The sequence below is a fragment of the Sapajus apella genome, unplaced genomic scaffold (assembly GCF_009761245.1).
Source record: "Sapajus apella isolate SASKATOON/1434 unplaced genomic scaffold, GSC_monkey_1.0 scaffold4, whole genome shotgun sequence".
Lineage (NCBI taxonomy): Eukaryota > Metazoa > Chordata > Mammalia > Primates > Cebidae > Sapajus > Sapajus apella.
In genome coordinates, this window is record NW_022436944.1 from 33,880,655 (window position 1) to 33,893,925 (window position 13,271).

General features: G+C 40.6%; 1 protein-coding gene and 1 long non-coding RNA gene across 4 annotated transcripts in view; one reads left to right on the forward strand and one right to left on the reverse strand.

Moving 5' to 3' along the window:
• The window catches only part of DNAJC13 (DnaJ heat shock protein family (Hsp40) member C13), a 120,964-nt gene extending 115,652 nt beyond the window's left edge, over positions 1 to 5,312 (reverse strand). For 2 of the 3 annotated variants that reach the window (XM_032266534.1, XM_032266543.1), the window contains exon 1: positions 5,054 to 5,312. The gene's annotated coding sequence lies outside the window, so the exon portion shown is untranslated. The remainder of the gene's footprint in view (positions 1 to 5,053) is intronic. The other variant, XR_004265025.1, reaches the window with a different exon arrangement.
• A 267-nt stretch (positions 5,313 to 5,579) lies between these two features.
• On the forward strand, positions 5,580 to 10,978 carry LOC116541992. Its single transcript, XR_004265029.1, has 3 exons — positions 5,580 to 5,895; positions 10,096 to 10,263; positions 10,931 to 10,978. It is a non-coding gene; the product is annotated as an uncharacterized LOC116541992 (long non-coding RNA).
• The last annotated feature ends 2,293 nt before the right edge of the window (positions 10,979 to 13,271 follow it).

Consider the following 13,271-nt stretch of genomic DNA (forward strand, 5'->3'; position numbering starts at 1 on the left):
AACTTTAAAGCTCACTCTTCTTCACAAGTAGTCCGTAAAAGTGCAAGTAAAACTCACACATGTAGACTGTTGAAGAGCATCTGAAAATAATTACTAGCAGCTTATATGGTGTTATTGACTGAACCACACCTAAATGTACCTTTGCACAGGTAACTATCTCAAATTAGCAAAGATGATCATAAACATGCTGGCTTAGCTATTTGTTACAAAGAAATCTAACTCAATGACTCTCGAAGGAATTCCTATGATTAAGAATCACTCCACATAACATGTTGCAGACTGGCACGTGCTGAGCATGTGAACACTGCTGAAACAGAAAAAATATGTTGAAAACCACTGATTAAAATTTGGAACTAAAGTAATAGTTGGGGTACAATGCCATCCCATCTGAGGCACTATGACTGGGAGCACTGCTAACATTAAGTGGATGAGACTAGATACTCAACATACATTACAGTCCCACAGGTAAGTACTGTCTGCACCATACGACTTTCAAATGTCCAACTGAGCCAGGGGCAGAGGCTCACACCTGTAATCCCAGCACTCTGGGAGGCTAAGATGGGAAGACTGCTTGAGCTCAGGAGTTCAACACCAGCCTGGGCAACACAGTGGACCTCCTCTCTACTAAAAACGAAAATTAAAAAATTAGCTGGGCACGGTGTGCCTATAGTACAAGATACTAAGGAGGCTACAGTGGGAGGATAACTTGAGCCCAGGAGATCGAGGCGACAGTGAGCTATGATCCTGTTACTGCACTCCAGCCTGGGCAACAGAGTGAGATCTGGTATCAAAAAAAAAAAAAAAAGCCCAAAAGTCCAAATGGTTAATCATGTAGGCAAAAATCTATTTATAATGAATGAAACCCAGAATCTAATTGTTTTATACATAACTCACCAAGTACATTTTGCAGGGTTTAATATACATATACACAGATTTTTCCAGGAATGTAACTATAATGTAAATTAAGAGATTATACTTTATTAACCCTGTTCTTTTCTAACAATGCTCATGATAATCCCAATTGTGGTATTTGAGTCACCAATGTGACAAACTTGTAGCCATCAACATTTGTCAAAACTCAAAATGGTTCCATGTAAAGGTACAAGCCTCTGACATACCCTTTGCGTATTCTAGTATAATCATACTTAACTGTTTACATATTGAAATGTATATAGTCAGTTCTGCTATAATGCTTTTTGATGTGAATTTATTCTAACAGGACTGGTATATTACTGAACAATAGGAGCATGATGCAAATTTCACATTTGCTTATAGTGATTCTGTCCCAACACTAAGTTAATGCAGAAAACTGTATCCAACTGATCTAAGCCATGTAGGAATTCACAAAATACACTCATACGCAAAACTCAGGTGGTCATGAACCACACACATTCACGTTACTAATTTTCCACACCATCTTACGACTTTTTTCCTTCTACTATTTCACAGTAATTCACCAACTGCAACTCCACCCAATGCTCACTGCCTCAAGCAAACTTTTTCAAGGCGAAATCCCCTAATTACAGTATTTAACCATTTAACATATACAAAACAGTGCTCTTGTTCTTAAGCTACCTTTTTAATAAATGTATCTTCATGGCTGCTCTTTTTCTTGGGAGTTTTTTTCTGCTTTTTCATGGGCCTCAATTGTTGGTTAAAAGCTGGACATGTGTAGGACAATAGTGACTGAGGCGAATAATTTTTGACTATACGAGCACACCTGTTCTTTATAAGGCCTTTGGTGAAGGGTTTGTGTTAATCTGGTTAGGAGTTGGACTTAGTTTGTGATCTGTTACTGCCATAGTTATCCTCAGTGTATTACAGCCTTCATGTATCTGCAGAAGTTTGTCTCCCTGGTTTACTACAGCAATACTCCTTAGATTCTTTGTGTTGTGCCTCTTTGCATAAACTTATTCCTTTTCTAGTAGGATTTTGTGGTTCCTTGTTATTAAAAGCTTTTTAGCTTTGTGGCAGGGGATGGGGGATACCGTCTGATGTTCTGATTAAGGATCAGTCTAAGTCAACTGTGTTCCTGAATCTCATGAAGGTAGACTTCTTGGCTCTGCTGACCACCCCTGGCTGCAGTTTTGGGCTCAGGGCCCCACCTCCAGGCATAAGATTCTCTCCCTGTTCTCATCTACCCCCTGAATGTTCACCAATGGGGCCAACAGAGATGCCCTTCTCCCCCCCCTAGATTAAAGCTGTTTTCCACAGAAGAGACAAAGGGGAACAATCAGGCAGTTTCTTGACCCTCTTAGAAGTTCTGTTGCTGTTCCCCACCCTCTCCATATGCACAACAGACACAACCCCCAGGGTTCTTTCCAATCTTTTCTAGGAGTAGACCCAGTGAGGCTTGTGGATAAGAGTTTGTAAGATAGTGCGTTAAGGCTTCATCATGCTTTTTGTCCAGTTGTGTCTGAAGAAGGTAAACAGAAACTGCCATCTACTCTCTCTGTAAGCACTATCTCTCAAAATTTCAGCCAGTGGTTTTGCTCTGTGGACTCAGCTCTTTAATAGATTTCAAAAAAGTCATGAATTTGTAGCGTAGGGTTTTTGTTGTTGTAGAAGTGAGAGCAAAGCTTCTTTTTGTCTCCGGGCCAAAGCCAGAGGAGGTTATACTATTTATAAACTAAGGAGAGCAAAAAAGGTGTTACTAATTATTTTGTATAAAAAGGGAACCTTTATTGGGTCTAATAAAGTGGAGAAACAAGTGACTCAAGGATCTCTTTCAAAATATTAATAACTCCCCTTTACTGCCAAACATGACAGTGAACATTTAGGCCAAAACCTATTTGTAGCAAATTTGTGCTGCAGTTTATCTGCACAACCTGGTTTCTATTTACTAATTTAAAGTACCTCAATCAGAAGCAGGGGACAGGTATGCGTAGCAGAAACCTCAAATTCACCTGCGTAAATAGAACTGGTTGAGGAATGAAGCCCAATTAGTTAAAACACATCTTTTCAATTTCAACCCCAGTTGACTACCTATTGGGAACCAGACTCCACCATCAACCTTTTAACAAATTTAATAAAGCCAGTATTGTTACAGTCCGTCTGGGCAAGGCAACTATCTTCCATTTATTTGTGGATAAAGTTAAATTATTCCAAATAATTCATTCATTCGCTCATACTATTTTTTAGCTTAAGTATTTTGTTTGCAACTAATGACATTGCTATATTTTATACTATTTATTACTACCACTTTAAAAAAAGAGGAGTAGGCCGGGCGCGGTGGCTCAAGCCTGTAATCCCAGCACTTTGGGAGGCCGAGGCGGGTGGATCACGAGGTCAAGAGATCGAGACCATCCTGGTCAACATGGTGAAACCCCGTCTCTACTAAAAATACAAAAAATTAGCTGGGCTGGTGGTGCGTGCCTGTAATCCCAGTTACTCAGGAGGCTGGGGCAGGAGAATTGCCTGAACCCAGGAGGCGAGGTTGCGGTGAGCCGAGATCGCTCCATTGCACTCCAGCCTGGGTAACAAGAGCAAAACTCCGTCCCCCCCCCCCCCCCCCCCCAAAAAAAAAAAAAAGGAGTATCCAATGCCTCTTAGTGGAATACAAATACTGATATTTTCCATGAACTGGACTCTAACCTTAAGGTCCTTTACATTCTTATTTCTTCATAATCCTCTTTTCCTCCCTTAATATGTTCTACTTCCTTTTTTCAAAAGAGTATAATGTAATAATTTCTACACAAGGACGTGTGTTCCCTGAATGCACTGTGATATTAATAGCATAAGTTTGAGATATAGTAGCTTAAAAAGTGTTTCACATGACATAAAATGTTAACAAGGTTTTATGTTATATGATAAATAAGTCAATAAGCCACTTTCCAAAAACCCAAAGAATTGTGTTCCGGACAGTTTCTGACAAGTGGTTTCTATCAATTTCTTTTTTTAAGGCAAATTCTGTTTCATACTCCCATAAACTCAAAGTACTGGTAATATATTACAAAACCTGACCACTGTGAGTCATTTTCCCTGCGGGCAGTTCTTTCAAACCTAGAAACCTATGAGGTCCATAAACTGAGAAAGAAAATACAGTAAGAATTGCTGGGGGCAGGTCCTGAACTACTACTTTTTTCCTGAGACACTATTACAAAAGGCTTAACTTAAACTGTACACTATAAAGCCCTTCATAGAGGACGCAATAGCATCAGGTAGAGAACATTCTTTTTGAAGGAAATCTGAATGGGGTAAAAGGGAAAAGCAGAGGGAAAATAAGTAATAATTACCTTGGGAAACCACCGCCACATTAGGGCGAAATCTTTATTTTTTTTCCCCTCTAAGCAACGGACACAGGAAACAATCTCAAGACAAAAGTGGTTAACGGAACACTATACAAAAGGAGAAAATTTAAGAGAAGGCACAATTCTTAAGCATAGTTAAGTATCAAGCGATTAACAGCCACTTCACTGAGCGTCTTTCACCCACTCCGAGGCCACATTCAAAGGTAAAATCACAGCAGCGGAAGAAAGGCCACGTGAATAAAACTGCCTTGCAGGAAGGAAAAGCCTTGGGGGAGAAAATAATTTGGAAAAAGTACTGGAGAAGAGACGACGCGGATGCTCATTTCCTAACAAAACGAAACAAAGCAAAGAAAGTCAGTCTATGCAGGACTTGTGGGGAAGGAGGGTCGCTGACCCAAGGAAACAAGAGTTGCCGGCATCCAGCAGGAGGGTGCTCAGACTAGGAGACTGGAAGGGAATCCCGAGGGCGGAGCCCACAGGGAAATGAAGAGCGTGTGGGGTAAGGATACGTTATGGCCAGTGGAGGAGCGTACTAGGTAGAAAACAAGAAAACCAGGCAAAAAGAGAGAGGGGCTGGACACGGCAGTGCCCTGAGCTAATGTCACTCATTAGCTGGAGGGGGGGGTCCAACGGAAGGAACCAGACCAGCAGACTGGGGGGAGGGTAATCTGCTTCCTTAGCAGCTCCAGGCTGCGGCGGCCAAGACCACCTCTTTTTCCCTGCCCTGAGCCCCACAAAGTCCCCACGGCGTGGAAAGAGGGTAAGGCAGAGCCTCAGAGTCCAGTGCCCGGAGTCGGCATTACCTTCGCGGGAGGCTGGAGAGGTTCCAGCCCTAGCTCCTCCAGTCGCCGGCTCAGCGTCCAGAGTGGGATGAGGCGCCCTCCGGCCTCCTCACCCTCGCCACTTCCCCTTTCCCCCGCCGGGGCCCTGCAGCTCCGCTGCCGCGGGTTCCTGGTGCCGCCGCGGCGCTGCCTCCCCGCCCCCTCCGCCTCCTCCCTCTGCCTCTCAGAGTTTCACTCTGGAGGCCGCCATCTTCGCTCAGGCTTTGAGCGACCGCGCTCTAATACGCCTGCGTCGCCGACGCCCAGGCCGTCACGAGGCCTGGTCAGCTGATTTCAACTCTTCCGCCTTCTGCCCCGCCCTCCCCATCCAGTTCGTTCTTTCCCAGAAATTCTGCGTCCCGCCGGCCCGCCCCCTAGCAGTTACACATGCGCAGAGTAACGACACCGGCCGTGGGCTGTGGATTCCACACAGCGCTTGAGGGATCAGCGCATCAGTGGGTGCTGAGAAGGTCACGCCCCTGGGCGCGCGCGGCCATGACCACGCCCCTCCGGGGGTGTGCCTCAGGGCCGCGCCCCTCGGTTTGTGTCTTGCGGATAGGAGAGGCGCAACCTGGTACTTGAGCTTTAAAGCCCGAGAAAATCCTGTTTTAAATTACCTCTTTTTAACCCTTGCCGTCAAGTGCCATGGAGCATCCGCGAGGCAGTGTGAAGCCTCAGCCTATTTACTGGTTTGACTGGATTGGGAGCCAGCAGGTTCACTTACTATTGAGACTCCCAGAACGACAGCAGAGCAGAGTTTAAGTTACTGGTGCTCTGGGAGGTCTCGGAGACCAAATTGTCAGAGACGTCTAAGGCATTTGCGGGTGAGAATGCTGGATAGTTCTGGTAGCCCCCATCTATTGTATGCTGGTTAGGTGTTTAGAAGTTTACTTAACGCTAATCTTCAACTCCCTGGGATAGGAATCATCCTCACTTTGCAGCTGAATTGAGGCCCAGCCTCAGAGTAGTAGATACGGAGTTTGTTCCCAAGTAATTTGAATCCACACCTTTGCTCTCTATATACTATCTTCCTGAACCTCCCTTGAGAGGAGTCAGGGTAGTGAAAAGAGGGGATATTGGGACTAAACAAGGGTTCAGCTAGAAATTGTATGTCATCTTGGGCAATGGTTTAAATAAGAAAGGTCAATGTCCACACTCCCAGATCTGAGCTGTAAAGACCACAGTTTAAAAATTAGTGATTCTGCTGCAAACTTTAAAGGCAGTGTAGGGTGACCTGCATGGAGAAGGGTTAAAGGTCTCTGATAAGGAGTTTAATACTCATTCTTCATGGCAGTCCTGAAATCGTGATTTCTTGGCACACCCTTCAGCAGTTGGCTCATTTTATAGATAGGGATTGCAGGATGAAAAAATGTAGAAAAATGATTTTTACAGACTTTACATCTTGACTCTATTAACCCTTTGCCTTACCTTAGGGCAGAAAAGCCTATTTGTGTTTATTCTTAGACTTTTCTGTAATGCAGCAGTAAAATAAGGTGCATGTTAGGGAAGGTACCAAGAATAGCTGGGTGTGGGAAGACAGAACCCGAAATAGAGTAGGAAGGGAGGAGAAGAAAAAAGAAACAGGAGGGCTGTGTTAAGGGGCCTTATTGGCTTATCCCATGGAAACAAAAACGCGTGTTTATGTGGTTACAAAGCCTTGCAATAATCCCAGAAGTAAATGTGGGTTATATTAATTCAGTTTTATAGAAGCAGCAAACCCAGAGAGTCCAGGAGACTTGCTCAAGGTGATGTAACTCCCAAAGGTTGAGCCAAGATTAAGACACAGGGCCTGCATGTAACATCAAGGCCAGTGAACTATTAAACCCTCGCACTGCTTCTTTGTTGAATGTTTGAGACCAATAAAATCAATTCTCAGTGTTGAGAGGAGCCTTAGGCATCATGAACTGTTCCTATCCTCTTTAGTGGAAATTTCTCTGCCTCCCAAGACATCTTTTTCCATTGCATTTTTATAAGCCACTTTCCTGTATTCAGCCAACTTACGCTCTCTTCTATGAGTAGTTATTTTGTCTTTGTTTCTTGCTCTTTTCCTCTTATACGTGACATTCATTTAAAAATTTACCTGCACGGCTAATCACCCTTTCCCACTCCCTCTCCCATGCATATCCTTCTAACTACCCCTGCCACAGATACTCATTTTAAAAAACCGTATTCAAAGTGCTTTCAACCGTTGTTCACAAGATGCAGTTTCATGCCTTTTCACAACTACTGGTTGCTTTTAATTGGATCTGTACAATGAATAATTCTTAAAATGCCACAACAAAATACAGGAGTCAGAGTAGGACTTGTCTCTTCTTTCCCTGTTATGTTAAATCAGTTTAATCCTTTCCCCACTCACCTCTTTTTTAAAAGAGTGGCTAATGCACACTTCTCTTTCTGGATTTATCTTTTTATTCAAAATTGAAGTTTGCACTAGCGTTTCTGACACTTTCATAGTGCAGATGTATCAAATTTACAATCCAAATTAGGTGATGTACACTTACAATATTTCACAGCTTTAAAGAAAAAATACATTTCACAGCCTTTTAGATACCAATAGCCTTTATCAGTCTCCCAAGTTAGCATACAAGGCTGGAGTGATCTAAGACTTTAGAGAGCCCACAAGAAAGTCAAACACTTGCTTATCTAATTTGAATCGTTGCTAAATTGACCTTTCTAATTATATTAATGGCCAGATTCAAAATAAATCCTTAAGAGCTCGTATCATTCAACAATGCTTGAACTATGTTTTCAATACAGTAGCCACTTGCCCCATGGGCTACTGAATATAGAATAAAATGAAAATCATTGTGAAAAAATGTAAAAGGTTGCATTAGCAATTGTTAAATTGATTACACATGTTAAAGAAAAAGTAATGATACTTGTTAAAGCTTGGTAATAGGCTAAACATGATGGCTCCACCTTTAATCCCAAGGCTTTGGGAGGCCAAGTCAGGAGGATCCCTTGAGGCCAGGAGTTTGAGACCAGCCTAGGCAATATAGTGGGACCCCTTTGCTACAAAAAAATTAAAATAAAGTAAAATAATTAACTGGTTATGGGGGCATGCCCCTGTAGTGCTACTCAGGAGGCTGAGGTAGGAGGATCTCTTGAGCCCAGTAGTTCAGGGCTACAGTGAGCCATAATTGTGTCACTGAACTCCTCACTGAGCAACAGAGCAAGACCCTGAACCCCCTGATTCCCACAAAAAAGGTTTTATTCAGTTTGTTTAGGACCATGACAATAGGTACAGGAGCCACTGCACCAGGGGCTTGTAGTAAGGGAGAAAGATTGGGCTCAGGTCAGAAAACAACATGGACAAGTACCAATTTATCTCCAAGGAACAGTGGGGTGGGGGTCAGTGGATGGAAAATTACTAAGAGAAAACATCAGAGGTGAGGGGTGATCATGGATAAACCTACATAACAGGATTCTTGCTAAAGAAGGGCCAGATTGATTAGACATCTCCTGGGGGAAGGTGAAAGATGAGGAATCTGATCACATATCAAAGATGATCAGATATCGAGGATGGAGAATTTTGGCTAAACTGACTTAGTTGGGTTCTTTTGCAGGCTAGACTTTTCAAGGAAGCACATAGAGGGGCCTAAGGAAAGGTTCAGAAGCCCGATTAAAATTTGTCTGAGCAAAGAATCTTTGTCACATATGGAAATGATAATATTACGACTGTATATTCGGTTAAATAAAATGTTATTAAAATTAATTTCACCTGTTTCTTTTTAGAAATATAGCTACTAGTAAATGTAAAATTAAATGTATAGCTCCCATTATATTTCTTTTGGACAGTACTATAATTAGAAAACCTTGTACAGCAAAACAGTAAGTCTCAGGAAACACCTGAGTTGAGTTGCTGAGCTTGAAGCCTCCACAGAATCTTCTACTGGACTTCATTTTAATTTGTTATGTGGTCGGTTGTTTGGCTGTCTTTAGTAGTTTTTCTCAAGATTTATCTGGCCACACGTATTTAGTTTTCTGTGTTTCTCCATACTGTAATTGTATCGACTTGAAATTAGTTACAACATATGACAAATTATGACCTGAGAATTTCTTGATATATGTACATATGTATCTGCCTATATATGGGTTCCAAATTTTTTTTTTTTTTTGTAAATGATAGCCTGGCTTCCCTGGCTCACTTAATCCTACCCCAGGAACTAGTTCTATTATTAATGTGAATGAAAATTATTTTTTAAATAGTATAATGATCTTCATATATAAAGGATTTTGAATTTATCACATTTTACTAACAAAAACATTGCTTTTGTTTAATTACAGGAAATTATCTAGATCTGACTATATTTTCAAAGATGGATGAGGAGGGAAAAGAAAATACTTATTCTGTGGTCTAACAATTTTAAACTATAACTGAAATTTCAACTTGTTAAAAAAAAAAAAACGGCTGTGTTCTTTTTCCTTATTAAATTTAACCCCAGGTGTTCTTTTCAATATATACACTGCTGAGTGTTTTCTAATTCAGGTGTTCTTACTAATTAATTCAAATACTTCTTGTATTATCAGATTTGAGAAAAGACCCTTATGTGGTTTTTTTTTCCATAAAGCGTTTTGAAGTGAACAAGATTTCCAATTTGCTATGAAATTAGTATATTCAGACATTTTTAGTCATCAGCACTTGAAGGAAATATAATGTAGTTTTAAAAAAATCACAGGCAAGGTCCTTATCCTCTTTGAGTCTTAGTTCCCTCTTCTGTCAACTTGGGATATTGATACCTACCTTGAGAGACGTTTGCAGGAGTTAAATAACTTATGCAGACCACTTCATTACTGAGCACGCACTATAGTTAATATCAGGGTCTCCAGCATGTTTGTGTTTGAGTTTTTAAATAAAACGGGTTTGCTATAGTTCTTATCATCAGAGGACTAACAGTGACAAGATAAGCAGACATTCTATATTATTAGCAAAATGGGGAAAGTTCAAGTGTTCATTCTTGGCAACTATATTTGAATACTCCTATAATGAAAAATCATTAAATAGTTCATTTTATTTCTTACAGAGAACACAGAGTTGACTTGCTCAATGAATGTTATGTGAATGTTAATGCAAAAAAAGACTTAGATGGATGCAATTTAAACTGTCACAATATATTTGAGAAATGATGATCCAAAATTTGACCATGAAGAAGTTCTTAGAATGTCAATGACTCATTCACACCTAAATCAAGGTGAGTTAATTAAATGCAACAAAAGCTTTTACTTCCCACTAATTTTGTTAAAGCTCATTGCAACTACATAGAAAGAAAGGATGTCTACTCATTTGTCTTGAATAATAACTTATTCATATTTTGTTCATCTGAGAACATAAAACTTTGTTACACAAATTACTGTGATCTTTGAGCATATAAAGATGATATGACTGCTATTTCCATGTAAAACTTTGTCAATGAAACGATGACTTTTTTTCTTTTTGTGAGCAACAATTAATGAGGTGGCAGCCACCTACTTAGCATAAACGAAAATAATAAAAGAAGTAGTATTTCAAGCTCGACTAATCAGCTTGTAAAGTTACTGGTTCTGAAATCTATACTGTGAATTTTGAGAAAAAAAGTAAATCAAAATAAAAGGCATATACTAACAAAGCCAATTTGAAAAAAAATATATAAAATAGAAACTCACATATACTAGTCACTGCAAATGTTAAAGTTACTTTGGTTCTTTTCTTAATCTGCCTGTCAGACAAACTTTGAGAGTTGAAGGATTATAAATCATTCTACTATAAAAACACATACATACGTATGTTTATTAATAGACTGGATATAAAGAAAATGTGGCACATATACACCATGGAATACTATGCAGCCATAGAAAATAATGAGTTCATGTCCTTTGCAGGGACATGGATGAAGCTGGAAACCATCATCCTCAGCAAACTAACACAGGAACAGAAAACCAAACACCACACGTTCTCACTCATAAGTGGGAGCCGAACAATGAGAACACCTGGATACAGGTAGGGCAACACCACACACTGGGGCCTGTGGCAGGGGGGAAGGAAGGGAGAGCATTGGGACAAATACCTAATGCATGCGGAGCTTAAAACCTGGATGATCAGTTGATGATAGGTGCAGCAAATCACCATGGCACAGCACATGTATATCTATATAACAAACCTGCATGTTCAGCAGATGTACCCCAGAATTAAACTAAAATTTTTTTTTAAAGCAGTAGTCTATAACATCAGTGCATGTACCCCAGAACCTAAAGTAAAATTTAAAAATTATGAACATGTTAAGTTTTAGAAATCTTCTATATTTCCAAAGTAAATACTATTGCCTACCCAATATCATTTTCCTCTTCTTTCTTACAAATTGATGGAGGCAATGTGCCACCTACAAATGCTACATTGTCAACCTTCTCTCAGATGGGCTGACCATATCACAGATGACATAATTCTGGACAATGAAATGTAAGCAGACATTGTTGATATGGGCTACCAGATTCAGCTAGTAGATCTGGGCAGACCTGTGTTACTTATAGTTAAATGATTACAAGCTTGCTTTGCTTTTTATATACTGAGATTTATGCCACAGATCATATCCAAACTATGGTGCAGTAAAATAAAAGCAGAGATCCAGCGGTAACAGAAGGCCTATGGTAAAGACCATCTGAGAGCACCCTATAAGGGCGGAACACTGCAGTGTGGTTGCAGAGCCCAAAAAACTGTTTTGGTCCCACAACTCTTCCCAACACAAAAGAGTTTGTGTGAGGTTCTCATAAAGCGAGCTTATGCAAAAGACTCTGGGAAGTAATGCAACCTCTGCTCACAAGACTTGGGAGGGTCTTTGCAGATAGGAGCTGTTGGAGCAATTTCGATTGCTCTGTGTCCACGATGCATTGTGTGTGATCAGACCTTATGGCACCTTATCCGCTGTGCCTCTTACCAAAGCACCTGGATAGACGATGGGTGGTAAAATCTCAGTGTCCTTAGTTAGGATTTCTTAGGAGAACCTCGTTTGCTTTTGAATGCTGCAGACACATGCTCTTCCTCTGGCTATCTTCCTTCTCAACCCCCCTCCCTACAGCCTGCAAGATTAACAAGATAACGTACCCAATAAAAGTGCATGAAGCCCAGAGCTTCATGCCAACGCAGATCACCCCACCAGAGTGCCTTAGACCCCCAGACCCCTCGTCACTGCTGGAACCTACAAACAGGGTTGGGCTGGTTCCCAACAAGTAGGTGTCCTTTTTTCCCCATCCTTTATTTATTTATTTATTTATTTTTTGTTCCAAGAGCATAGTTGTGATGGCGAGAGCTGCTTGTCTCTGGGCATCTGTTTTATTTCTGAATTTGGCACTCAATGATGTTATATTTCCTAAGGGCTGGGCTATTGAGTGTCACTGTGTTATTCATGCAAATAACAAGAAATTAATAGAGTATTACTATTTCAGCACAATATAGTACGAGGCTACCAATAAAAATAGTCACGTTAATGAGCTTCACAGAACAAAGTACAATTTTGTTTGGTATTCCTTTGAATCTTTTCACCAGAGTACAGCACAAACTAGAATCTCTAAATGTTACCTACATAATAAATGTTTGAAATAGAGAAAAAAGAAAATAGTATACTATGCTAGAAAGAAACAGAGGTTTAGTTACAGCAAGTAGGGTATTACGTTTTTTCTTGTTTATAACTGTCTTCTGACAATGTAATTACTTACTAGGGACATATTGTTTTCTCTCTTTGCTCTACCTTGCAAATGTTCAAATCCCAGTTCTACCTTATTAGCCACTTAACTTTTGAGCCTCAATTTCTTTTCTTTTTTTCTGAGACAGAGTCTCACTCTGTTGCCCAGGCTGGAGTGCAGTGGCACGATCTCGGCTCACTGCAACCCCCACCTCTCAGGTTCAAGCAATTCTCCTGCCTTAGCCTACAGAGTAGCTGGGATTACAGGCACGCGCCACCATGCCCAGCTAATTTTTTGTATTTTTAGTAGAGATGGGGTTTTGCCATGTTGGCCAGGTTGGTCTTGAATTCCTGATCTCATCCGCCCACCTTGGCCTTCCAAAGTGCTGGGATTACAGGCATAAGCCACCGTGTCGGCCCAATTTTTTTATCAATGAAATGAAGGTAATAATACATGTCAAAAACAGTTGTTTTAAGATTATACAAGAATGAAGATATGCCATGCTATCTAATATTGATGAACCAATATTATTTTATATTACAAATAT